This window comes from Rhinolophus sinicus, chromosome X (assembly GCF_036562045.2).
Source record: "Rhinolophus sinicus isolate RSC01 chromosome X, ASM3656204v1, whole genome shotgun sequence".
Taxonomy (NCBI): Eukaryota; Metazoa; Chordata; class Mammalia; order Chiroptera; family Rhinolophidae; genus Rhinolophus; species Rhinolophus sinicus.
Window position 1 is genome coordinate 17,492,872 of NC_133768.1, and position 27,914 is coordinate 17,520,785.

Sequence of the window (27,914 nt, forward strand, 5' to 3'; positions counted from 1 at the left end):
ACATCAGAGAAATATTTCCCTACATAACCAACCATCCATGGATATGTTATTCAGACTGTACCAAGTGAAAATAAATTTCATGGAGGACTGGCTTAGAGGGCCAGAGAGGGGGTAAACAGAACACAAATTTTAATCTAGGGAGTGCAACTTGGAGCATGGTTGCAACCATGAGCAAGGTCTACTAAAGGAGAGTTCATAAACAGCTTAACCTATCAGCAAACTTCTCCATGAAAATACCACTGAAGAAAATACCTCAACACTAATTTTATGGTGGAAGAACAGGTTTTCTTTTCTCATATATTCTGTTTAGAGAACTTACTGTATCTTCCCCCTTTTCATTGAAGATGAGAAAACTGTAACATCTTCTTGACTCAATAAACTATGAAAAAATTTACAGACAGTCTATAGATAGGCCCTGAGTCATAGATTATAACCATAACTGCCAAGAATGCATCTGCAGTTCCTAGAGTGCTCAAAACTCCTGCTCTAACCCATCTATCACGCACGTTCCTCTGGTTTTCCATGTTACTTCTGCATTGAAAAATCAATATAGTTGTGGTAGATTAGGGTATTTTTTCAGTGATTATTCAGTCCCACCTCTCCCTACTTTACAGGAGGAGTACACTTCCATGCCTCATTGATATTGGACTTGAGCATGTGATTTTCCTTAGCTAATGTTACGTTGGCACATCTGACCATGGTTCTTCAAGACTGCCTTAAGAGGCATTGATTGTTTTGCTCTCTTCTCTGGGAGCTTTTGACCTCTGTCACCTTCAGAAGAACATGCTGTCATACAGGGCGGCCTGGGGGTTTCTGCTCCCACTCCCCACAGAAGAACGCAGGATATGGTGAGGCCAAAAAGGAACACCCACGGAGCCATAGGTAGGGGAGTCATACCACTATAGTCTCACTGGAGGTTGGATTCACACGACGTGCGACCTGCTGTCTGCTTTTCTGCCAACCGACCGACTCTCCTCGACTCCCCTTGACTCCACTCCCCAGCGCAGCCGCGGCATTTATATCAGTGGCCAATGGCTAAAGGGTTACAGCTGACGGCCAACTAGTCACAGCTGACGGCCATCTACTACCCGAGCCAGCACCTTTCCACGTGAGGCTGAGAGCCTGGAAACTGCACTCCTGGCTCGGTCCCCACACATGCTCATACAGCTTCCTGGTACAAACACGGCACACAAGAGCACCAGGTCTGAATCCAACCCATGTCCTGGGGCCAAGCCCAGCTGGGCTCAGCCTATATCAGCTAGCCAAGCTACAGCTGAATCACAGAGCAATCAATTCTTATTGTAAACCACTGAGATTCTATGGTTGTTAGTCGCACTAGCTGACTGACACAATAGTTATAGCATATGTTATTGTATTTGTTGTTTTGTAAATCTTTGCTGGTTTTCCATTTGTATAGATTGTGCTTTCCCAACCAGATTGGAAGACACTCATACAGTTTGATAAATATTTTTAACTTCTCTGGTATGCCACAAATGCACACCACTGTAACCACTCAATATATTCTAGTTTCAAAAGCCAATGTTTGCCTTGTACTGTACATTGGAGTAAGTCTTTACAGTACCATTGATAGCTCTCAGTGACAAATGTTTCATTTCAGTGGCAATCTCAGAATATGTTTTAGAAGCACGGAGGCTCAGCAACTCACCAAGATAATCAGCGGAATTGAGCATGGAGCATACTTCATATGGGGGCACTGCTGGCATTTTCACTCACTTTCCATTCATGGTAGAACAACTTTTGTACATAACTGAAAAAGCCATTTTTCTAAGGCAAAATAGCTTATTTTAGTAGCACAGGGCCTGAAAATCCCTTTATGGAGGAAGCATTATTTTCCCACGGGAATTCTCCACGAATCTGGTATTTAGAATTACCTCAAGGCTAAGGGTTGATATATTTACTATTACTGTTCACAAAAGGGCACAGATCAAGCACGGCAGACCTCAAGGTGACCTTTACCTGTGCTCAGTTCAACCTTTATCACACATTTACAGTACGACACACAGTGCTGGAATTTATTCTGTCCTCCCCGAGACAGGAAGGTCAAGGATCTGTGACAGAACTGAAGGGAGCTAAGGGTGTGATGGGAGACGGAGAAACAAGGGAGCAAGTGAGGAGAGTTGACATTTACATACAGGTGAGCTCTATAGGTCACAGCAGTTAGGGGATTCAAACTCTGAGCTAGAGACAGAGTACTGAATCAATCTAATACTGCCTGAGTTTCCTGCCTACAACAGTGTTCTTTTTCTGTGCCCTCCCTCACCCCCAATCTGAACTGAAGTTTTTATTTCCACTTAATTTTCAATGCCTGGGCAAAAAATCAGGGGCAAACAATCTATAATTACTTCCTTTAACAGATAATCTAATCTTTGTCATTTCCATTGTATGTCAACCCCAAATGTAAGGCTATATACCAATACATGATAGTATACCTGTCATGTATGTCACACACTGTTAGCATTAGGAAAAAATATCCAGGTAGTTCATTGAGGTGAATTTTCTTTATGAAATGAAAACTTCTGGCATTAATTCATCTAACTGAGAAATGATTTAACATTACCAAATAACACCAATTCTACTATGGGTTGATAGGCATTTAAAGCATGAAAGATCATTTAAAAAATGTATTATGGGAGAGGGTACAAAAAATTGCAGCGATTTCCAAATTGTATCTATCAGTGGCAACAGATGAGTGCTTAGCCAGCCAGTCTATTGAAAAGATTTAATTACATCTCTTTCTTACCTCGAATGTCTGAATTAATTTGATAGACCGCTTAAAGCAATGGTTGTCTAAAGAACAAACTCTTCCTGGGGCTGGTGAAGTGACTCCCCCTAACAGTAAGACTTATTAATAGCAAATTAATGATTGCCAAATCTAGAGCTCAACAAGACAAAGCTCTGTTGGAACTTACCATATTCTTTCTGCGTGACATTTTCAGCCTTAAATGTTTGTTCTGTTCCTTGAAATCTTGACATGTAAAATCTTCATGGGAACACTCCTGGTTGAGATTTCTGCAACCTGATTAAAAAGGGGAAGAAACACTGAGAAAATAAAATAAACTGTTTTGTTTCTGGTGTTATTGCTAATAAATCCAATGTTAGCAAGATTTTTTTTTTCCTTTGCAGAAGAGCTAAACAAACTAGCACAGATTTTCCAGGACTTGCTACAAAAATTAGAAAAAAATCCTAAGGAATTTAGGTTACAGAAAGGTAAACTTTTAATTAAAGAACTGAAAACTTCTGGCATTAGATAATATTTTAGTTCTTGGCTTTTCACAGTCATTTGTCATGCTTGTCTTGAGACACCACTAAGAGTAGAAAGGTTTCAGGAGCTTTTGTAGGCTATGGAAAATACCTGTCTGTTAACAGATTATTGCAAAGTTTGTACAAGATTGTTCGAGAACATTTGTCCCTCTTCTAGAATCCTATTATTCTAGAAATGTGAACTCTTTTATTTTTATTATTCCTCCCATGAGCACTTGGAATCAGAATCTGCTGAAAAGACAGGCATCACAGCTTCTTTTTCTTTCTTTCTTTTTTTTTTTTTAGCAAGAGTTCAATTCAATTTGATAATTTGTTTTTTTATTTATTCTTTTTAAATTAAAATTTCTTGGGGTGATAATGGTCAACAAAACTACATAGGTTTCAAGTGTACAAAACATAATGCAATATATAGATGATGTATTATTGAACTGTACACTTGTACACAGCTTCTTTTCCATTCAAGATTTTTCGAGCCTAAGGATGAGGGACAGTCTGAAGAATGTTTGTGGCTAGGCTGGAAATCAATGGAAAACATGTTATGGTTTTACAACAAGTCAAGTAGCACAGATTTGCTTTGTGTTTGGGAGTTAATCTAGACTCTCTAAAAATGCTCCAAAAGCCAGTTAAAGCAATTGAAGTAAAAGACTTTGCTGGAACCCCTAGAGAGAACACATTGCTATGTCACACAGCTCTCACAAATGAGTGGGAGAGATCATCTTAAACCTTAAACCCTGTTTTAAAACACATGTCAATTGCTCTGATTCTTGCCATTAACAACTTCAGAATTAGCTTACAGATGGTAATCTCCACCAAGCAGTGACTTCTGTGTGGGAAACTCAGGGAAGAAAGGTTGCTTTTAAATTTTTTCTTTTGCAGCTGAACACAAGTAAGTTGGGAGCCTTAGCACGGTGTAGGAAATACAACTATATTCATGGAAGTGTATATCTGGCCTTAATAATTCAGAGAAAGTGATAAAATGTCAAGGGTTTTGGGAGAGGTTGGAAATAAACTTTGAAAGTATAAAAGCTGAAAGCTAAAGTGTTGAAAATTTCCTTGGCCATTTGAAAATTCAACAAATTGGTAGTTACAAGATAGTCAGGGGATGTAAAGTAAAGCACAGAGAATACAGTCAGTAATATGGTGATAACTATATATAGTGCCAGGTGGGTACTAGACTAGTCAGGGTGAATCACTGCATAAATTATATAAACATCTAACCACTATGCTGTACACCTGAAATTAATATAAAATAATATCAAGTGTCAAAATAAAGAGTAAAAAAATAAATAAAAATTCATGTAAACTGTAGTTTCAAATCAACATTTTGGTGTCCAAATTCCAATGCCTGATTTTTATGCCTGATTCCAAACAATAGTCTTGCATATAAAACTGAAATAGGCCCCAAATATTATAAATTGAGATAGAAAAATAATGTAGCTGTTTATTTTAAACCTGAGGCAATAAATAATCCCTAAAATATTAGTTATTTGTTTTTACATTACCCCCCAAAAACCTGACTAACAGTGAGGACTGCTGTATTTCTTTTCATTGTTTTAAGTGGTATAGTGTTTTACTGCATAATATAAATCTACCCAGAAATAAGGAAGAAGGGAAACATCACACACACAAAAATTAAGATGGCCAGAAAGAAATGCCCTGTCACCTTTCAACAGTGCAAGAGAGGTGAGGTAGGTAATTCCAACTATAGACTGATCCCCAAATCATTTTTATTTGGTTTGGAAGTATACTGCAGGCTGTTTAAAATTTTCTATTTCCTTCTCAGGGGCACCTCTTTCAGGCCAATATTAACGTGGGGGACTACTCAATAATGGCGGGGGCGGGAGGAATTGAGGGTGGCATTGAATGGGGATCAAACAGCTCAGAAAGCAGGGAAATGATTAACAGAGATTAAATATCTGCTGTCATGACCCCCAGTGATAGATAATTCATGCAAAAATAGAAGTCAACTCGTTTATGCTATATGCCCCAGTATCATTCATTGAGTACGTCCCTCCTCCCAATGTGAAGGAATGTGACTTTCTGTAACTAAGAAAACCAATTCTAGGAAAGATTTTCATCATGATGGGCCACATCTTATCTCAGAAAAACCCAGTGCTTGAAATTATAGTGCTTGAAATTCAGGCACTTTAAGCTTAACAGAAATTTCCTTGGACAAAGTCCTTGCTCTACCACTTTTGAAGTGAAATAAGCCCATTTCACTCACCTTCTCAATAATAGGGCTTCTAGCCTTGTTTTAAAATTAATTTTATTCTTTTTTAGTTCTTGGATAGGAACACAACTCTTAACATGACTCAGAAAGGCTCTATTTCAAAATCTCGAAACCTGAAATCACCTCTCACTGGAGACTTCTCTTTCTCACTTTCACTTCTTTTTTACTTCTTTGCAGATCGTTCTCTTCAAATATCTCCTCCTACAGGTGGCCTGGCTATGAGTCCGTCCTTGATTATATATCTTCAGCTCTTTCCCATGGCCATGGGATAAACTCCTTAACAAGGCAGGCAAAGCTCTCCAGTGATCTGGCCCCACCAACCTCTCTATTCTCACCTCCTGCCTCCTTTTGAGTCATATTACTCACAACTAGTTTAAGCTGATTGCCGTTGCTAATTTTCCTAAATCACAGCTCACTCTTCACATTAACATGATAAAAGCATTATCTTTCCTTATTGCCTATCCAATGAAAAACGACCTCTGAGCCTTGGCATTGCAGGTCCTCCATATCAATTCCAGGATTTCACCACCTTACAATAGGAAGTTTAGTAAATAGTTCCAAATAAAGAATATGTGGATATGATACTATATATAGAGAACCCTAAAGACTCCACCAAGAAACTATTAGAGCTGATAGATGAATTTAGTAAAGTAGCAGGATACAAAATTAATATTCAGAAATCAGTTGCATTTGTATATACTAATAATAAAACATCAGAAGGAGAAATTAAAAAAGCAATCCCATTTACAATTGCTCCAAAGACTATAAAATACCTGGGAATAAATTTAACCAAAGAAGTAAAAGATCTGTACTCAGAAAATTATAAGACACTGAAGAAAGAAATGAAAGAAGATACAAATAGATGGAAACACATACCATGTTCATGGATAGGAAGAATTAATATAGTTAAAATGTCCATACTGCCTAAGGCAATATACATATTCAACGCAATTCCTATCAAACTACCAACGACGTTTTTCACAGAAATAGAACATATAATCCTAAAATTTATATGGGACCATAAAAGACCCCGGATAGCCTCAGCAATCTTGAGAAATAAGAACAAAGTGGGAGGTATAACAATACCTGACATCAAATTATACTACAAGGCTACAGTAATCAAAACAGCATGGTACTGGCATAAAAACAGACACATAGATCAATGGAACAGAATAGAGAGTCCAGAAATAAATCCATGCCTATATGGCCATTTAATCTACGGCAATGGAAGCAAGAATTTATGATGGGATAAAGACAGTCTATTCAATAAATGGTGCTGGGAAACCTGGACAGACACCTTCAAAAAAATGAAGCTGGATCACCTCCTTACACCACATACAAAAATAAATTCAAAATGGCTTAAAGACTTAAATGTAAGATCTGAAACCATAAAATTCCTAGAAGAAAATATAGGAAGAAACTTCACAGACATTAACCAGAGTAAGAGTTTTACTGATATATCCCCTCGCACGAGGGAAGTAAGAGAAAAAATAAACATGTGGGATTACATCAAACTAAAAAGTTTTTTAACAGCAAAGGAAACCATCAATAAAACAAAAAGGGATCCTACTGAATGGGAAAAGATATTTGCCAATGATATATCTGATAAGGGGTTAATATCACAAATTTATAAAAAACTCACTCAACTCCAAAAAAACAAACAACCCAATTGAAAAATGGGCAGAGGACATGAAGAGACATTTTTCTAAAAAGGACATACAGATGGCAAACAGACATATGAAGAAATGCTCAACCTCACTAACCATCAGAGAAATGCAAATAAAAACCACAATGAGATACCACCTCACCCCAGTCAAAATGGCTATCATCAATAAATCAACAAACAACAAGTGCTGACGCGGATGTGGAGAAAAGGGAACGCTTGTGCACTGTTGGTGGGATTGCAGATTGGTGCAGCCACTATGGAAAACAGTATGGAGGTATCTCAAAAATCTGAAAATGGAACTACCTTATGATCCAGCAATTCCACTCCTAGGTATCTATCCGGAGAAATCCAAAACTCCAATTCAAAAATCTTTATGCACTCCTATGTTTATTGCAGCACTATACACAATAGCCAAGACATGGAAACAACCGAAATGCCCATCGGTAGATGACTGGATTAAGAAACTGTGGTACATTTATACAATGGAGTATTACGCAGCCATAAAGAAGAAAGAAATCTTACCATTTGCAACAACATGGATGGACCTAGAGAACATTATGTTAAGTGAAATAAGTCAGACAGAGAAAGACAAATACCATATGATCTCACTTATATGTGGAATCTAAAGAAAAGAATAAGTGAATGAACTAATCAGAAACAGTTTTGGAGACATAGAGGAAAAACTGAGGGTTGCTAGATGGGAGGGGGGTGGGGATAAGGGGGAAGGTGAGGGGATTAGAAAACAGTCAGTAACCACAAGATGGCCACGGGGTTTTGAAAATTAATTTGGGGAACATAATCAATAATGTTGTAAATATTTTGTAGGGTATCCGATGGACACGTGTCCCATTTGGGAGACCACCTCAGGGATGATGTAGATGCCTGATCACTGCACTGTACACCTGAAGCTGAAGCTGAACAATAATGAATGTCAACTATTAGTTTATATATATATATGTTTATATATATATATATATTTACAAGAAGCGGAGTACAGCATTAAGAATAGAAAAAAAAGAAAAAAGAATATGAGGCTCCAGAATTGCTTAGGTGACTCAAAACTCTTAACTTAGGAATCAAGGGCACGGATGAAATACCATATAGGGATCAAGTGACTCCAGCTGTGAGAAGGAAAAGCAGGGCTACTGGGTCAGGGAATCTGCTGGGACTGACATGGCAAATGTTTTCACCCATATATCTCCTGCATACTTCTTTGTGACATAAACATTTCTACATTGAACAAACCAAGGCTGGGAAAGTTTAAGTAACGCCCCCATTGTTACAAAGCTGTAAATGTCAAAATCAGGTTTTCACATCAGGCATCTTTCAATCCAGAGTCCCATTCATTTCCAATACACAAAGCTGCTTTCTAGTATTGATTTCCCCATTGAATGTTTCTTTTATCACAATCCTACCTATAATTCCAGTTCCAGACAAAAGTTACAAAGACTTCCTTGAATTACCCAACAATATATGGTTATTTATTTTCCTTGGAGAACTAACTGCAAAAATGGACATGTTCTATAGCTTTGTTGTCCAGTATGGTAACCACTAGCCACATAGCACTTGAAATGTGGTTAGTGAGACTGAGGAACTGAATGTTAAAATGTATTTAAATTTATTACATTAACTAGCCACATGTGACTAGTGGATCTGTAGCTCTAGATCTCTGCTCTTCAAAAGCAGCCAATCAGCATTGGCATCACCTGGGAGCTGATTAGATATGTTGATTAGATATGTTGAATCTCAGGCCCCGCCTCAGTCCTGCTAAATCAGAATTTCTAACAAGCTCTCCAGGTGATTTATCTGCATGTTAAAGTATGCCAAGCAATGCTCTAGAGCATTTGTTAGCAATTGTAATGACTCTTTTTAAAAATTATATTTTGTATCAAGTTTTATAAAACAGAAACCTGGAAGAAAGGAAACATACTATTCAGATAGCTAAATAATTATCTGTTGAATTGAATATAGCAGGTATACTTAAAGAATCTATCTGGTATTCCTCCTGCCAATTGCCTTCCGGCTTGCCGGGGAAATGAAGGCACTTTTGTTCACCTTCTCACCGATGTGACCAACTCCGGGAAACCCTTTGGGAACCAGAGTCCTTTCTGTATGACCTTTGTGGTGTGGACCCATGGAATCTTTTGCCCACATGCCATCTTTCCTTTCAAGGTCGTGGATGTCTTCTGGCCAGTATCATGCCTCAATGTTGGCTATTGAGTCTCAGGTAGGATTCTACCTATACGCTCGCAAAGGAAACTTGGAAGGCTTTGCCTTGCACTGGTGCCCTGCTGGTTCCATCTGAGTACTAGCCTGTCCTCATGCTAGTGTCCTGGTTGTCCTTAAGCTCACCCTCCTTCCCCCTGCTGAGGAAAGGGGTGAACTTTCCCTATACCACGCTGATTCTTCGAAGACCCAGCTGGTCTCTGGCCTGTCTAACCTTGGGATTTCTGAGATCTCCTGGGCTACACGCCTGCCTATTTGCTGGGGAACTGTGGTTCATTTGAGTTACATTTTTTCCTTCTGATGGTGCCCTGGGGCAACCATCAGGGCACATGCGTGCCCACATGCTATAGTTCCTAATGTCCTTCAGGCTATCAGCCTTTCCCATTGCTGCAGAATGGAGATCACTTTGGGTTACCTTCCTAGCAGTGCGATGATGCCCTATGTGCCCATCTGGTTACCAATTTGCCCTCCCTGTGCTTTTGGGTTTCTTTTGGACCAAAAGCTTGCCCTTGTGCTAGAGAAGTGGGGCTCCTTTTGTTCACCATCTTATCCTCACCTTGTTCTCTTTGAGAACCTTCAGTGCACCAGCCTGAAGAAGTGCTATAGTTCTGGTTGCTTTTCCAGCCATTAGCATTCTCTTTAGCTGCAGAATGGAGAGCATTTGAGACCACCTCCCATGTGGTCTCTAGCTTGCCCACCTCCTGGCCTTCCTGAAATCCTTTGTACCCTAAGCCTGATTTTGTTGGGAAACTATGGCTCCTTTCACTCACCATAGTTTCCTGGAGGTGGTGTACTGGTAGTACTTTCCGGGCACCAGCATACACATGTACCAGGATTCCAGTGGTTCTTCAAGTCATCAGCTTCCCCCTTGATGGGAAAATAGAAAAACATTCCTCCTCCTTCCCTCCAACACACTGAAGCCCTGTGGGCCTATCACCCACAAGACTACCTATATGGTGGGGTTGTGGGGATACTTTAGGTCACATTCCTGCTGGTGTTCTGGAATAACATGGCTCCTCTTGGCCACTATACTGTGTCCCCGAAAATAAGGCCTAGCCAGACCATCAGCTCTAATGCATCGTTTGGAGCAAAAATTAATATAAGACCTGGTCTTATTTTACTATAAGACCGAGTCTTATATAATGTAATATAATACCAGGTCTTATATTAATTCTTGCTCCAAAAGATGCATTAGAGCCGGTGGTCCGGTTAGGTCTTATTTTTGGGGAAACACGGTAGTTCCATGAGAATGGTGACTCATGTAACTTTTCCTGTGTTAGCCCATCCTAGCACTAGGGTTTCCACATACTTCTGGCCATCAGCCTTCCACCTTGCTAGGCAACCAAGAGCACTTTTCAGTCACCTTCCCTGCAATGTGCTGATTTTCTGTTGGGGTGTAGGAATATTGGTCATCAGACTACCTATCACCTAAGCTTGTGGAGATCCCTATGCCCACAAGCTTCCTCTGATGCAAAGATATCCTTTAGCTATGAAGGAAGAATAAAGACCTTTTTAGACATACAGAAGCTGAGGGAATTTTCTAATACACTTGCACTACAAGAAATACTAAAGGAGGCTATTCGACCACCATCAACAGGGACAATTTGTGGCAACCAAAACTCAAAAAGGGGGAGAGTAAAGGCCTGAACCGGAATATGGGAATGGAGAAAGTAAGCGTGCTGAAGAAAATGGAATACTCTAATTATCAAACTTTCTTTTACATAAACTTAAGGGTAACCACTCAAAAAAAATCCAGAACTGAAATATATACTGAAATAAAAGAAGAAACAGAGGGAAACATCATAGAATACCACCACACAGAAATAATAGACAACAACAAAAAGGCAAAGAAACAATGGAGACACAGCCTTACCAGAAAACTAAAGATAGAATGACAGGAAATCCTCACATATCAATAATCACCCTAAATGTAAATGGACTGAACTCACCAATAAAAAGGCACAGAGTAGCAGATTGGATCAAAAACTAAACCCAACCATATGCTGTCTCCAAGAGACACATCTCAGCTACAAGGACAAGCATAGACTCAAAGTGAAAGGGTGGAAATTGACACTCCAAGCAAATGGTACCCAGAGAAAATCAGGTGTAGCCATAATGATATCAGATGAAACAGACTTCAAGGTGAAAAAGATAACAAGAGACAAAGATGGACATTTCATAATGGTGAAGGGACTGTACAACAAGAAGACATAACAGTCATCAATATTTATGCCCCCAATCAGGGAGCACGAAATATACCAAGCAACTACTAACAGAACTAAAGGGAGAAATTGACCAAAACACAATTATACTAGGGGACTTAAATACATCATTGACAGCTATGGATAGATCATCCAAACAGAAAATAAATAACGAAATAGTAGCCCTAAATGACACATTAGATGAAATGGACATAATTGACATTTATAGAGCACTTCATCCTAAAACATCAGACTATACATTCTTTTCTAGTGTACATGGAACATTCTCAAGGATAGACCATATATTGGGACATAAAATCAGTCTCAACAAATTTAAGAAGATTGAAATCATACCAAGCATATTCTCTGATCACAAGGCTTTGAAATTGGATATCAACTGCAAAAAGAAAGCAGGAAAAACACAAATACATGGAGATTAAACAACATACTTTTAAAGAACCACTGGGTCAAAGAAGAAATTAGAGGAGAGATCAAAAGATACATAGAAACAAATGACAATGAAAATACATCCTACCAAAATTTTTGGGATGCAGCGAAAGCAGTTTTAAGAGGAAATTTATCTCATTACAGGCCTATCTCAAGAAACAAGAAAATCCCAAATAAATAACCTCATGTTACACCTTAAAGAACTAGAAAAGAAGAACAAGTAAACCCAAGGTCAGCAGAAGAAAGGAAATAACAAAAATCAGAGCAGAACTAAATGAAATAGAGAACAAAAAGACAATAGAAAAAATTAATGTGACAAAGAGCTGGTTCTTTGAAAAGATTAACAAAATTGACAAACCCTTGGCTAGACTCACTAAGATAAAAAGAGAGAAGACACTGATTAACAAAATCAGAAGCATAAAAGGGGAAGTTATCACGGACACCACAGAAATACAAAGGATCATCCAAGAATACTATGAAGGACTATATGCCACCAAATTCAATAACCTAGAAGAAATGGACAAGTTCTTAGAAACATATAGCCTTCCAAGGCTGAACCATGAAGAACTGGAAAATCTAAACAGACCGATCACCAGTAACGAAATTGAATCAGTCATCCAAAACCTTCCCAAAAGCAAAAGTCCGGGACCAGATGGCTTCACTAGTGAATTCTACCAAACCTTCAAAGAGGATCTAATACCAATCCTGCTCAAACTCTTCCAAAAATTGAAGAAGAGACAGTACTCCCTAACTCATTTTATGAGGCCAACATTACCCTGATACCAAAACCTGGTAAGGACAGCACAAAAAAGAAAACTACAGACCAATATCTCTGATGAATACAGATGCAAAAATCCTAAACAAAATTCTAGCAAATCGAATACAACAATGCATTAAAAAGATTATTCATCACGACCAAGTGGGGTTCATCCTGGGGCACAAGGATGGTTCAACATCGCAAATCCATCAATGTGATACATCACATAAACAAAATAAAGGACAAAAATCATATGATTATATCAATTGATGCAGAAAAAGCATTTGACAAGATACAACATCCATTTATGATTAAAACACTTAATAAAATAGGTATAGAAGGAAAATACCTTAACATAATAAAGGCCATATATGACAAGCCCTCTGCTAATCTCATAATTAATGGTGAAAAACTGAAGCCCTTTGCTCTACGTTCAGGAACACGACAGGGCTGTCCCCTATCACCTCTGCTTTTCAACATAGTGTTGGAAGTCCTTGCCAGAGCAATCAGGCAAGAGAAAGAAATAAAAGGCATCCAAATTGGGAATGAAGAAGTTAAATTATCACTCTTTGCAGATGACATGATGCTATATATAGAAAACCCTAAAGACTCCACCAAAAAGCTATTAGAAACAATCAACGAATACAGTAAAGTTGCTGGCTACAAAATCAACGCACAAAAGTCCATTGCATTCCTATATACTAACAATGAAATCTCAGAAAAGAAATACAAAAACAATTCCTTTTGCAATTGCAGCAAAAAGAATAAAATACCTAGGAATAAACTTAACCAAGGATGTGAAAGACCTATATGCTGAAAACTATAAGACATTTTTGAAAGAAATTGAAGAAGACACAAAGAAATGGAAAGACATTCCGTGCTCATGGATTGGAAGAATCAACATAGTTAAAATGGCCATATTACCCAAAGCAATATACAGATTCAATGCAATCCCCATCAAAATCCCAATGGCATTTTTAAAGAAATAGAACAAAAATCATCAGATTTGTTTGGAACCACAAAAGACCCCGAATAGCCAAAGCAATCTTAAGAAAAAGAACAATAATGGAGGTATCACACTTCCTGACTTTGGCTTGTACTACAGGGCTACAATAATCAAAACAGCATGGTATTGGCAGAAAAACAGACACATAGACCAATGGAATAGAATTGAGAACCCAGAAATAAAACCACATAAATATGGACAGATAATTTTTGACAAAGAAGCTAAAAACATACAATGGAGCAAAGACAGCCTCTTCAATAAATGGTGCTGGGAGAATTGGATAGCCACGTGCAAAAGAATGAAACTGGACTGCTATTTGTCACCATGTACCAAAATTAATTCAAAATGGATCAAAGACTTAAGCATAAGACCTGACACAATAAACTGCATAGAAGAAAACATAGGTACTAAACTTATGGACCTTGGGTTCAAAGAGCATTTTGTGAATTTCACTCTGAAGGCTATGGAAGTAAAAGCTAAAATAAACGAATGGGACTATATCAAACTTAATAGCTTCTGCACAGCAAAAGAAACCATCGACAAAATAAAGAGGCAACCAACTGAATGTGAGAAGATTTTTGAAGAAAAACAGTGCCTCCCATAAGTGGCTAGTATCCAGAATATACAAGGAACTCATGAAACTCAACAACAAAAAAACAAACAACCCAATTGAAAAATGGGCAGAGGACTTGAAGAGACATTTTTCCAAAGAGGACATACAAATGGCAAATAGACATATGAAAAATTGCTCAACATCAGTAATCATCAGAGAAATGCAAATCTAAACCACAATGAGATAACACCTCACCCCAGTCAGAATGGCTATCATCAACAAGACAAATAGTAACAAATGTTGGAGAGGCTGTGGAGAAAAAGGAACCCTCATACACTGTTGGGAATGCAGACTGGTGCAGCCGCTATGGAAGGCAGTGTGGAGGTTCCTCAAAAAATTACGAATAGAATTGCCATATGACCCAGCAATCCCTCTCCTGGGTATCTACCCAAAAAATCTGAAAACATTTAGAGATAAAGACACGTGTGCTCCAATGTTCATTGCAGCTTTGTTTACGGTGGCCAAGACATGGAAACAACCAAAATGTCCTTCGATAGATGAATGGATAAAGAAGTTGTGGTATATATACACAATGGAATACTATTCGGCAGTAAGAAAAGATGATATAGGAACATTTGTGACAACATGGATGGATCTTGAGAGTATAATGCTAAGCAAAATAAGTCAGACAGAAAAAGCAGAGAACCATGTGATTTCACTGATATGTGGTATATAAACCAAAAACAACAAAAGAACAAGACAAACAAATGAGAAACAAAAACTCATAGACACAGACAATAGTTTAGTGGTTACCAGAGGGTAAGGGGGGTGGGGGTGGGAGATGAGGGTAAGGGGGATCAAATATACGGTGATGGAAGGAGAACTGTATCTGGGTGGTGAACACGCAATGGGATTTATAGATGATGTAATACAGAATTGTACACCTGAAATCTATGTAATTTTACTAACAGTTGTCCCCCCAATAAATTGAAAAAACCCAAACAATTAACAACAACAAAAAATCTATGTGATTTTAATGGAGATATTCCATGGTCTAGTGTTTAAAAATCAGAGAAAAAAAATGGATCCTTGGGTAATTGTTTCAAATTTATTTTCTGGAAATGAAATTACCCATTAACCAAGGGCAAACAGGTCACTTTTTCAAAGATGTGGGTGAAACGTTTTTCACAAGATCACTCTGGAATTCTTCTTTAAGAGGATTGTATAGGATTGAACTCCACATAGTGTTAGGGATCCCTATAGAATAGTGCGTAGTACAGTCCACTGGTGCTCTTCCACTGACCACCTGGTAAAGCAATATTGGATGAGTGCTCTTTGTGTGTAGAACTAAAATCAACCCTACTGTATTTTCTTGTCTGATGATAAACCAAATGAAGTACTAATGGAATAGAGCAGGAGAAGTCAAAAGAAAAAGAACAGGGCTAATGAATACATTTGCAAATCTTCTACAAACCTGGGCTTGGCCTATGAGCAAGAACTCTTCCAAAAGTGCTCATTCTGAGAGATTACTTCAAAGTCACAGCTGTAATCAGATAATGAGATTATGCAACTGAAATTCCCATGGTTTATGTCCACAACAAAAAACATGTTATCCCTGCAACTTCAGTTACGAAAGGGATTGCATTTGGAGTATTAAAACAAATTCCTGAATTATCAGTATAAAAAAATGGATGCCAATGCTGGCTAAATCTAATATACTTGGCTAAAGTTAACTTATAGTACAGAAAATTTTATTTTCCCCCATTTTATTTCATTTGATAAGATAAAAAAAATTGTTCTCCAGTTGCTTCACTTCTTGCCATGCTGTGTTTCAAGCCCCATTTTGTTGCTCTTTAGTACTGACTTATTATGGCCCAATTTTTCTCTTAATTTATTCAGGTATTTATAGAATGATTAATGTGCCCTTGGCTCTGGGGATATGAAGACAAAAACAAAACAAAACAACCAAAATACCCAATACCTGTTTCCTTCCATTAAACTGCCACAGAGTAATAGGAAAACGTGGAAGGTGGTGGTGAATTAAGATATGGAATTGTTTAGTTTTTCACTTCTAGAGAATTTCTCAATAATGTAGTTTTTACAAACCTTTATTTTAAGATAGTAGTTTTAAAATGTGTATTCTAACGTTTAAAATAATTTCTTGTCACCATTTCCTGTTCTACCCAGACTGTATGCACAGGTCAATGAGGGTATTGCAGAGAGGAGTCTGGTATTGTCCTAAAAATTTTACCTAAGTTTTTCATTTTTAGCTGGACCTTATATTTCCATTCAGCTATAGTTATGCTAATCACTGTAATTTTACGAAATGCAAACTCTTAGGCTTGTGGTAAGAAAAATGCTGCAAAACACTCCCCAAACAAACAAACAAATAAAACCTTGTCCTTTAAAGACCAGCATCCATGTTTTTCTTACACATTTCCCCCACTCAAGACTAGTTGTAGAGTAGCACAAAGCTAACTAACACCTTAAAGAAGATACTAACACAGAGACTATAACAATATAATACAAGAATAACGCAGTATAGTAAAGTAGAGCTTATCTCAGGAATGCAGGAATGATAAAATACAACGACATGCATTAATACAATTATGTCAATAATACAATAGCTGCAGAAGTCATTTGTTAAAATTAAACTTTTAAAGGTATTTTAAAAAAGGAATGGAAGGCTTTCCTATCAATACATATATATAATTAATAGTCCTCATCATAAACCTATCAATATAGATAATTAATAGTCCTTATCATAAACCTATTATAGTCAATAGCAGATCTCTAGAGGTAGTCCCTGTCAATTCAGGAACAACAATAGCAGATATTTATGTTTATTGTTTTTATATAGTAGCATTCTGGAAATTTTTATTAATGTGGTAAATCATAGGAGTTAAAGAAAATAACACAAAAATTATTATATTGAGATGACTTGATTGTACACCTAGAAATCCAAGGCATTCAGGTAAAAATAACAATCTCTAGTCTAAATGAAATCTTAATCAAGGTAACAGTAGATGAGAAATACTCAGAAGTCAATAGTACTCTGTACTTTCATAATATAGACATATAAAGCATAATTTTAAAAAGATCAATTCAATAGAAATATAATGCCCTTAAAAGCAGAAGAAGTCAACATCAGATAAGATATGTAGAAGTTGAATAAATAAAACTGCAAAATTTCATTGGTGTATTGAAAAGACTTGAATGAATGGAAAATTGTGACATGTTACCAGATGGAAAGACTTCCTATTTTCTCATTGTTCTCTCCCAAATTATGTTTTAGATGACCTAGAATTCCATGCTTGATCTTAAATGACTTTTTTTTCTGGAAGTTGACAATTTTATTTTAGAGTTCAACTTTGAGAATAGCTAACACTCATAAATTTTCATTTGAAAATAAGTATCTTCATAAAGGGATGCAGAGATCCAGAAAAGGTAAGTACATGGGTAAATATAGAAGATTTTAAGATCTAAATCACAATTTAAATTTTTAATTAAATCTTTTCAAAGGATAATTAACTGTTTTCCATAGAATTGCCATATAACCCAGCAACTCTACTTCTGGGTATATACCCAAAATAATGAAAGCAGGAACTCAAATAGATATGTGCACACCAATGTTCATAGCAGCATTATTCACAATAGCCAAAAGGTAGAAACAACTCAAACGTCCATTGTCAGGTTAATGGATAAACAAAAAACATATGCAATAAACATACAATGGAGTATTATTCAGCCTTAAAAGGTAACAATATTCTGATACTTGCTACAACATAGATGAACCTTGAAAACAGCATGCTAAGTGAAATAAACCAGACACAAAAAGGACAAATATTGTATGACTCCACTTATATGAGGTACCTAGAGTAGTCAAATTCATACAGACAGAAAGTAGAATAGTGTTTACCAGGGGCTAGGGAATGGAGGAATGTGGAAATATTGTTTAATATGTACAGAGTCTCAGTTTGGGATGATAAAAATGTTCTGGAGACAGGTAGTGGTGATTATGGCACAATAATGTGAATGTACTTAATGCCACTGAATTGTACACTTAAAAATGGTTAAGACAATAAATTTGATGTTATGCATATTTTACCATCATAAAAAATAATTAACTTAAAAAAGTAATAACAATATAGTATGGAAACACACAAAACAGACCTGGAGGTTAAGAATATAAGTATACTATGGTAAGGTTTTTATACATTTGTGAGGTAGTGTAGTCATATATGAGTGGTATACAGTTGAAAGTAAACAGATAAGTTAAAGATCTGTACTATAAACTCTAAAGCAATCACTAAAATAATAAAATAGTTATAAACTATAATCTAACAAAGGAGATAATATGAAATAAAAAGTATTTAATTAATCTAAAAGAAATCAGAAAAAGAGAACAAAGAATAGTTTGGACAAACAGAAAACAAATACCAATATGATAGGCCTCAACCTAACCATGTCAATCATTATATTAAACATAAAAGTTCTAATTATCACAATTAAAAGTGAGAGACTGCTTACGTAGATAAAAATTCAAAATCTACAAAACACATACTGTAAATATAGACACAAATTGGTTAACAGTCAAAGAGTAGAGAAGTATACCATGCCAACATGACTCAAATAAAACTTGAGTGGTTATATTAATATCAAAGATTTCAGAGGAAAGAATATTGCCAAGGAATAATATGATTATTTCATAATAACAGTGTCAATTCATCAAGAGAACATTATTATTCTAAACTTTTATACATAGATGCTCAACATCATTATTAGGAAAATGCAAATTAAAGCCACAATGAGATACCATTACACACTCACTAAGAATGGCTAAAATTAAAAAGACTGATTATACCATGTGTTAGTGAGAAAGTAGAAGAACTGGAACATGCATACACAGCTGGTGGGAATATAATATGAGACACCTACTTTGGAAAACAGTTTGACAGTTTCTTCAAAAAGTTTAACACACACTGACAATATGCTTCAACCATTCCACTCTTAGATACTTACCTAAGAGAAATGAAAACATATGTCCATACAACGACTTGCACATAAATGTTCATAACAGCTTTATTTGTGATAGTCAACAATCATGAAATGAACCAAATGCCCATCGAAAGGAGAATGGATAAACAATCTGGGGTACAGCCATTCAGTGGAATGTTGCTCAGCAATAAAATAAATGAACTATTGATACACACTACAACACGGATGAATCTCAAAATATTTATGCTGAGTGATATAAGCCAGACCAAAAAGGTGCACTCCATTTGATTCCATTTATACAGAACTCTATTTTGTGTGTGTGTGTTTTCTTTTTCTTTTTCAAATTAGTTTTATACAGAATTTTAAAAAATACAGTCTAATCTATAGTAACTAGTGGTTGCCTGGGGATGGGAAGAAGGGCCTGTGAAGGGCAATAGGGGCAAGAGTTGGGGAATACAAAAGGGCACGAGGAAACTTTTGTTGAGTGATGGATACAGTCATTTCTTTATTATGGTGGTGGTACATTTTAAGAATGTACATTTATTGTATGTTAAATATACCTTAATAAAGCTATTAAAATATACAGAACATATTGTATATAAATATAAATAATCATTTTATATCTTTAAAATAGGAAAAGAAGAATAGACAATAAATAAAATTAGGGTAATTCATTAGCAAATGGACAACAATAAAATGAACATATTGCACTACATATGAATGAAAATTTTTATATAAATAAACTACTATAAATAAAGGAACAAAATCTAACAAACATAAAATGGAAAGAAATTGGTCACTTATCAAAAACAGCAGAAGATGCTGACTTTGTAAGTATAGGAGAGATAGACATAGTCACAAAGAAAAATAAGGACAGATAATTCTGTATATTCTACACAAAAGAAAACAAAAAGGCATCTTGGAAAAAAATATCTGCCTCAAAAATGCCTCAGGGTGAACATCTTTAATAGATAAAGGTTCTGAACAAATAGATCAATTCTAAGACCAACAAATAAGCAGGAAAAATACATGAACAGCCAATTCACAACAACAAAAGAGAAAATTCAACAAGTAAATGTTCATAAAAAAGTGGCAACATTTTTTTACCTACTTAATTAGTAAAGCCTTAAAAGTGAATGCTGGTAAGTGTATGTTAAATCTGATACCTTTCTATATTACTGCTGCTTTGAATATTAGTATAAACTTTATACAATGTAATATATTCAGTTTTTAAGAACGATAAAACTATTCAAAGCCTTTGGTATAGTAATTTCCCTTCTGGGACTTTAGTTTAAGGAAATAACGCAAATTCTGGAACAGTCTTATGCATTAAGATATTTTTCAAATAACAACAAAAATTAAAAACAGTCCAGGAGTGATGTCATAAAATGGCGGTATGAGGTGAGCCTCTTGAAATGTCCCCTGGAATTTATAACAAATTCAACAACAACAACTCCACAAAGGACTCCCTGCACAGCAGACAGGAAAGACTAAGAGGCACACTACTGAATTCACCCAAAGGTGGGCAAATTGCATGAGCGGGGGAGGAGGGAAGGGAAAAGTGCGGAGACGGAGCCGCGCAGGCACAGGACGCAGACCTAGCTCAGTGCTCCGAGCTCCTGCTTCCCAGAACTACCGCAGCTGCGGGAGAGGGAAGCACTTGGACTGCTAGGGCTCCACTTATGGCCCACAGGGCTGAGGGGGCAGCATATAACAAGGCTGAACCCAACGCTCATGGCAGAGACCTTGGAGCAAAGACTGAGGGAAGAAGGCTGAAAACGGTGGTTTAAGCCCTCACTGCCGAGCAGAGAACGGAAGCCTTAGGCACTGAGACTAGCCACCCCCTCCCTCCCCTCCCAGAGGTCACCCTGCCCCAACTGCCCGGTGCTAGGAGCAGAACAGTAGCAGTGTCAGATCAAAAGAACAGAATATTTGCTGTTCTGAGAACTGTGGTCCGCAGACACAGACTCGCAGCCCAACTAGTTCTGGCAAAGGGGAGGGAGCTGTGGAAGCAGGACCGGCTGTGGTGGTGGTCGCCGCCATTGCTCTGGGCCACCTCTCACAACCGACCCCGCCCCTGTCCCCACCTATCTGGGTGGATCCCTGCAGGAGTAAACAGGGCTGCTGAAACATATGGGCTCTGACTCTGGTGCAGGAAGAGCTTTGGAAGTTCAGAAACTCTCCACATCGCCCCACTGAGGTGGCACGGTATGACCCAGGTGAACTGTTCACAGGGTAGCCCACCTTCCAGGGAATCCCTCCATTGAGTGAGAAACTGGAATAGTGCAGATAAAACATAGCACTACACTGTGAGAGAGAATAAAAGGCTGCAGTCAGAGAGAAAATAAAACATTCTACCAACACCTACTGGAAAGTAAAAGATCTCTTTCTATCAACTTGTTGCACAACCCACTCCTGTAGATGTCAAGGAAGAGAAATAATAAATCATAAATTGACATAAATAACCAAGGCAACAAGACAGCTCAGAAAGAAAATGAAAAGTCTCCAGAAAATGAACTTAAAGATATGGAAATATGTGACTTAAATGACAGAGAATTCAAGATTGCAATTCTTAAAAAACTCAACAAGATGCAGGAAAACACAGACAGGCAGTTTAATGAACTCAGGAACACAATCAAAGAACAAAATGAACATTTTATGAAACAGATTGAAATTTTGAAAAAGAACAAAACAGAATTTCTGGAGATTAGGAAAACAATAAAAGAAAATGAAATGAAGAATGAAATAGCGAGATATGTAGTATAGTTGACCAGATGGAGGAAAGAACCAGTGACATCGAAGTTAGAAATCTGGAAAATGACATGGATGGAAGAAGAGAGAGACTTGAGACTTAAAAGAAATGAAAGAACTCTACAAGAACTTTCTGACTCCATCAGAAGGAGCAATATAAGAATAATGGGCATACCAGAAAGAAAAGAAAGAGAGAAGGGAACAGAGAGTGTATGCAATCTGTCACCATGTATTAAAATTAATTCAAAATGGATCAAAGACTTAAGCATAGGACCTGAAACAATAAACTGCATAGAAGAAAACATAGGTACTAAACTTATGCACCTTGGGTTCAAAGAGCATTTTGGGAATTTGACTCCAAGGGCAAGGGAAGTAAAAGCCAAAATAAATGAATGGGACTATATCAAACTTAAAAGCTTCTGTACAGCAAAAGAAACCATTGACAAAATAAAGAGGCAACCAACTGAATGGGAGAAGATTTTTGCAAACAGTGTCTCCGATAAGGGGCTAATATCCAAAATATACAAGGAATTCATACAACTCAACAACAAAATACAAACAACCCCATTGAAAAATGGGCAGAGGACCAGAAGAGACATTTCTCCAAAGAGCACATACAAATGGCAAATAGACATATGAAAAAATGCTCAACATCACTAATCACCAGAGAAATGCAAATAAAAACCACAATGAGATATCACCTCACCGCAGTCAGAATGGCTATCATCAACAAGACAAATAGTAACAAGTGTTGGAGAGGCTGTGGAGAAAAAGGAACCCTCATACACTGTTGGTGGGAATGCATATTGGTGCAGCTGCTATGGAAGACAGTGTGGAGGTTCCCCCAAAAATTACAAATAGAATTGCCATATGACCCAGCAATCCCTCTCCTGGGTATCTATCCAAAAAATTTGAAAATGTTTATTGATAAAGAGAAGTGTGCTCCAATGTTCATTGCAGCTTTATTGACAGTGGCCAAGACATGGAAACAACCAAAATGTCCTTCGATATATGAATGGATAAAAAAGTTGTGGTATATATACACAATGGAATACTATTCAGCGGTAAGAAAAGATGAAATAGAACCATTCGTGACAACATGGATGGGTCTTGAGATTATAATGCTAAGCAAAATAAATCAGACAGAAATAGTAGAGAACCATATGATTTCACTAATATGAGGTATATAAACCGAAAACAACAAAAGAACAAGACAATTAACTGAAAGAACAAAAACTCATAGACATAGACAATAGTTTAGGGGTTCCAGAGGGTTAGGGTGGAGGGGGTAGTGGGGCTCTAGAAGAGAGTAAATGGGGTATAATATATGGTGATGGAAAGAGAACTGATTCTGGGTCGTGAACACACAATGTGAGATATAGATAATGTATTATAGAACTGTACACCTGAAATCTATGTAACTTTCTAACAATTGTCGCCCCAATAAACTTTAATTTAAAGAAATAAAAAACAGTCCGAATAGCTAAAATAGGAGACTCGCTAATTAAATTAGGGTATAACTGCTCAATGGCATATTTTATAGGCATTAAGCAAAACACAGACACTATATAGCAAGATGGAAAAGACATATAACATAACATTAGGTTTAAAAGCATGATATTAAATTTTAGGTACTCAAGATTATGATAGAGTAAATATTTTAATGCACCAAATGTGAAAGGTAAATATAAAACTGATAGCAGTAGATTAGTGGGTGATTCATTTTCCTAATTTTAACTTTAATACTCATATTACTTTTATATTTAAAATTAAAAACAGTTCATGACAAACTATTTTACAGTAAGTAAGACATAAATTCCTAGAATCTTTGAAAAACAATAGCAATACAAACATGAGAACTTTTGTTATGTAAGGTGAGCATTTTTGGGTTAATTTTCTGGAACTCGTTTTCTGCCTAGGTACACTGATCTTTCTAAAAGGCCATCTAACTCTCACATTTTAGGGTTCTCAGTACTCCATCAATACCAGTTAAGATAAGCTGGGTTTCTATTGATTTTCTTTGTCTATTTGTGGACTACAAAAGGCTAAACAAGTCAGTTTATAGAAACTAATCTAATTGAACAATTCAATGAAAAATGTTAAAGCACTAATGGTGCATTATATTGTTTCAAATGAAACTAAATGGATATTGGTTCTTTAAGGGATATTTTCACCCTTTGGTTAAACCTTGAGTTGAGGTACATGCACTGACAAGGATCTGGCTCTTCCTAAAAGGTTAAAAATGAACTCTTTAGAGCTCTCAGAGCCAGCCTTCACTGCAAATCACACTGATTACTAATATTAACTATAGAGTGCTCAGATCAAAGAATTATAATCTTTAGTGTACTCCTTATTAACCCTCAGAGTAGCTTTGTTTGACCATCCTTTCCAAAATAGCCAACTCCCTGCTGTAATGCCATATCCACAATCTTATTTTATTTTTTTCATAGCACTTATTAGTATCTTAACTTATTCTATTGATTTGTTCACTATTTTATTCATCATTTTTATTAGTTTCTGGTGTACAAAGCAACATAAAAGTTAGACATTTACACCCTATTTTTTTCATCTTTACTCAAAAGATCTTATTTGTCTTATTGACTGAAATATCATCTGGGTCTAGAACCCAGCATGGTACATAGAATGTGTTCAACTAATAATTGTTGAATGAATGAATGAATGAATGAATGAATGAATGAATGAATGAATGAATTTGATACCAGTAATGGTAAGGAACCAGCCATAACAGGGCTGAAACATATTTAGGATAAGATGAAGGCTAGGGAAGACTCACTCAAGGCCAGAGTTGGAACCAAAGAGGGCAGCCCAATGGGATGAAACAATCCTAATCCTCTGTGGAAAATGGTTGGCATCAGGGAATTCAACGAGATGGTCTTGTGCACAATGGGAAATCTATACTATTGTCTGATGAAGCAGTAGGGCAAGGAGGTAAGGCAATTTGATCATCACAATTCTTAAGCTCATTCTGGAAGCTCTCAGGAACCACCAAAACTTAGAGGTAGGTGAGGGTTGACATCTCTTGCAATTTGGTAATAAAAGAAAGTCTCAGACCAAATCTTGCTACACACATAGACATTTATTAACGAGCAAACAAGAAGTGCCATATAATCTCAAACTAAAATCCTAGAATTCTGTTCTTTCTGGTGATCCATAAGTAACTTGCATAAAATGTTCACCTGACAACTACAATATTATTATAATGGTGGGACCCGCTAAACATCCACTATAAAGAGGTGATCAGGAATATTCCAGAACAACACCTGGGTTCTGAGTTTTGGGTTGAACATGTGCCCAAACCAATGATAAATGTAAAGAGCTTGCTTGATTCTTAAAGATGAGTGGTGTTTTTAAGTATTTTGGCCCATAAATACATCTTGAATGTCACCAATTGCACCCATGAGAGCCAGTTCTAACGTCTCTTAGCCTAATTAGCAAGCTATAAATTTCACCAATGAAAATCCATTTCTACCATTGATTATGCCAATTAGCAAAACTTCGTGTGGATGGGAGATAAAGATAGTGGAGACTTTTGTAGTAGCCATCCCTGGAATGGCCTTTCTTATTAGTTGTTACCTGACCATTTCTGGGATATGGATTCCTGACTAGGATCACTAATTTCTCCTAAGAGTAGATTAAAACTGACATATTTATATCATGGAGTCTATTCTGAAGTATTTTAAAGAAAATTAAAGAAATCATAAACGGTGTCTGTTCTTAACAAAGAAGGCCTTAGTTAGTGAGCTAGAGGTATAATGAAGAAGTATAATGGAGGTAATGTTGAAAGATTTGAGGCTATAAGAACAAAGCAGGGATCCAAGGCAGGCTACAATCTCATGTCAGGGCAGAAAGCTAGCTAGGTAACTAAGCAATCCATAGAGGGATCCTACTTATAAAAGATGGGGAAAGCAGAGGTGAGACATTAAATCAGCAGTAACACAGATAAGGACTTGTCTTCTGGGGCACAAAATCTTCCCTCTGAACTTGGCGCTGGAGAGCCTGAAGAGTCCAGGAAGTCAGCAGGTGTGACATCATGATTTAATTATAAGTCCCATGGCCTTATGGGAGAAATGAAGAGAATGATAAGGGCCAAAGTTCCTTGAGTTTACATGTATGCGTATAGGAATATCTGGAGTCCAGGTTACCATTCATATTTCATTATAACTCTATTCCTTTGCAATCCTATACATTTTATTTTGTGAATTTAAAAACATTCTGAAATGTGTCAACAGACTGCCAAAGGATTTCATAGCATAAAAAATGTTAAGAACCGTGTGTGTGTGTGTGTGTGTGTGTGTGTGTGTGTGTGTGTGAAAACCTTTATGAGGACTCAGATGAGTGAAGCTAAACTTATGGGTAGGGTAGGCGTGGTCATCAAAAGACCCATCAACATAGAACAGGGGGAAATGAAGCAGGTGTTGGAGTATGAGGCAGGAGACAGCCTCACCATTTATATCCAAATGAAATCAAGTACAATTTAATCATGAGGGGAAAAGTTGCCACAAAAGCCAACATCCATTGGTAGAGGTATATATAGAACAGGATGGGTTGTATACCTGTATCATGTGTGTACAGGTATACAACTCTACCAATGGATGTATTCATCTTTTGTCATCGGTACATATTATTACAATTTTAATACAGTGTTTTCCTTTCTTAAAATGTGTATACATTTTTTTGGCACCCACTGTATATATGAACCTCATCTAACAAAGCAGCTCCTCCTCTTCATTTAGAGTCTACATCTCAAAACTTTCTTAAGCCAACCCATAGACATAGATTCAGGTGCAAGTAGTTTATTTAGGGTGTGATTTCAAGAGACATAGTAGAAGAGTAAAACAAAGAATGGAATCCAGAAAATAAAGTTGTGTTATTACTATTGTAGGCAACTGGAGCTTAATCACACTGGGGCACTCTGGGGCCCAGAAGAGGTCAGCACTTCAGACTTATCCCATCTGAGGGACAAACGCACTGAGATATTTATGCACCAACTTCTGTGAGTCACTGGTCAAAGGCTGTTCTTGTAGGGAGGCATTTATTTCTTGGCATTTGTGGCCTCATATTTGTATGGGGGAGTAGAAGTGCTGAGGAATTTAAGGCCAGAGAAAGCCCAAGGGCAAAGAAAGGCAGATGCTGGCAGCTGGCAGTTAGCACTGAAATATAAGGACTGAAGGAGACACGGGTGTGGTGGTGGTAGGGATCTGCCATACTTGGTAAATAACAGTTGCAATCAACTCTACTTAATAGGGTGTCTGAAGTCAGATTAAGGGGGAGTTCAAGTTTTGTGTACCCTCTCTCCTTATTCCAGCTTTCTTCACCATTCCTGTGGCCCTCCTCCTCTGTGGCAAAGAGAAAGAGAGTCAAAAATGTCTTCTCCAAAATAATTTTTATAATTCCCGGAGTCTGAGAAGTGTATCCTTGCCTGTTACCAGAAGTAAATATTGAGGCTATACCCAAAGACTGCAGCACTATTTGTCTTCATTACCAATGCGGGGATAGTATGAGTGGAATTAATTGAAGGTTGAACATGTAAGGCACTTAGAGTGCCACCTCTTACCAGTCAGAGGAGGGAGAGTCTTCTGTTCAGCTTCAAGCTCAAACTGTTCTCCATCGTCTAGGATGACTCAGAAGAATGGATCTTTTCAAAAGCATTAAAGGGGACTGTGGAAAGAAAAATGGTGTTAAAAGCATGATGAAATTAAAAAGAAAACAAAACTCTTGGCATCTGTGCCCTGAAACATATCCAATTCCTATAAGTGCGTCAAGCACAGCCTTTCAC

General features: G+C 37.1%; 1 long non-coding RNA gene across 1 annotated transcript in view; it reads right to left on the bottom strand.

Annotated features, from left to right (window-relative positions):
- The window catches only part of LOC141569541 (uncharacterized), a 742,180-nt gene that overhangs the window by 69,495 nt on the left and 644,771 nt on the right, over positions 1 to 27,914 (bottom strand). The window contains exons 7-8 of the long non-coding RNA XR_012493260.1: positions 27,693 to 27,796; positions 2,931 to 3,037 (exon numbers count right to left, since the gene is read on the bottom strand). This is a non-coding gene — a long non-coding RNA (uncharacterized LOC141569541). The remainder of the gene's footprint in view (positions 1 to 2,930; positions 3,038 to 27,692; positions 27,797 to 27,914) is intronic.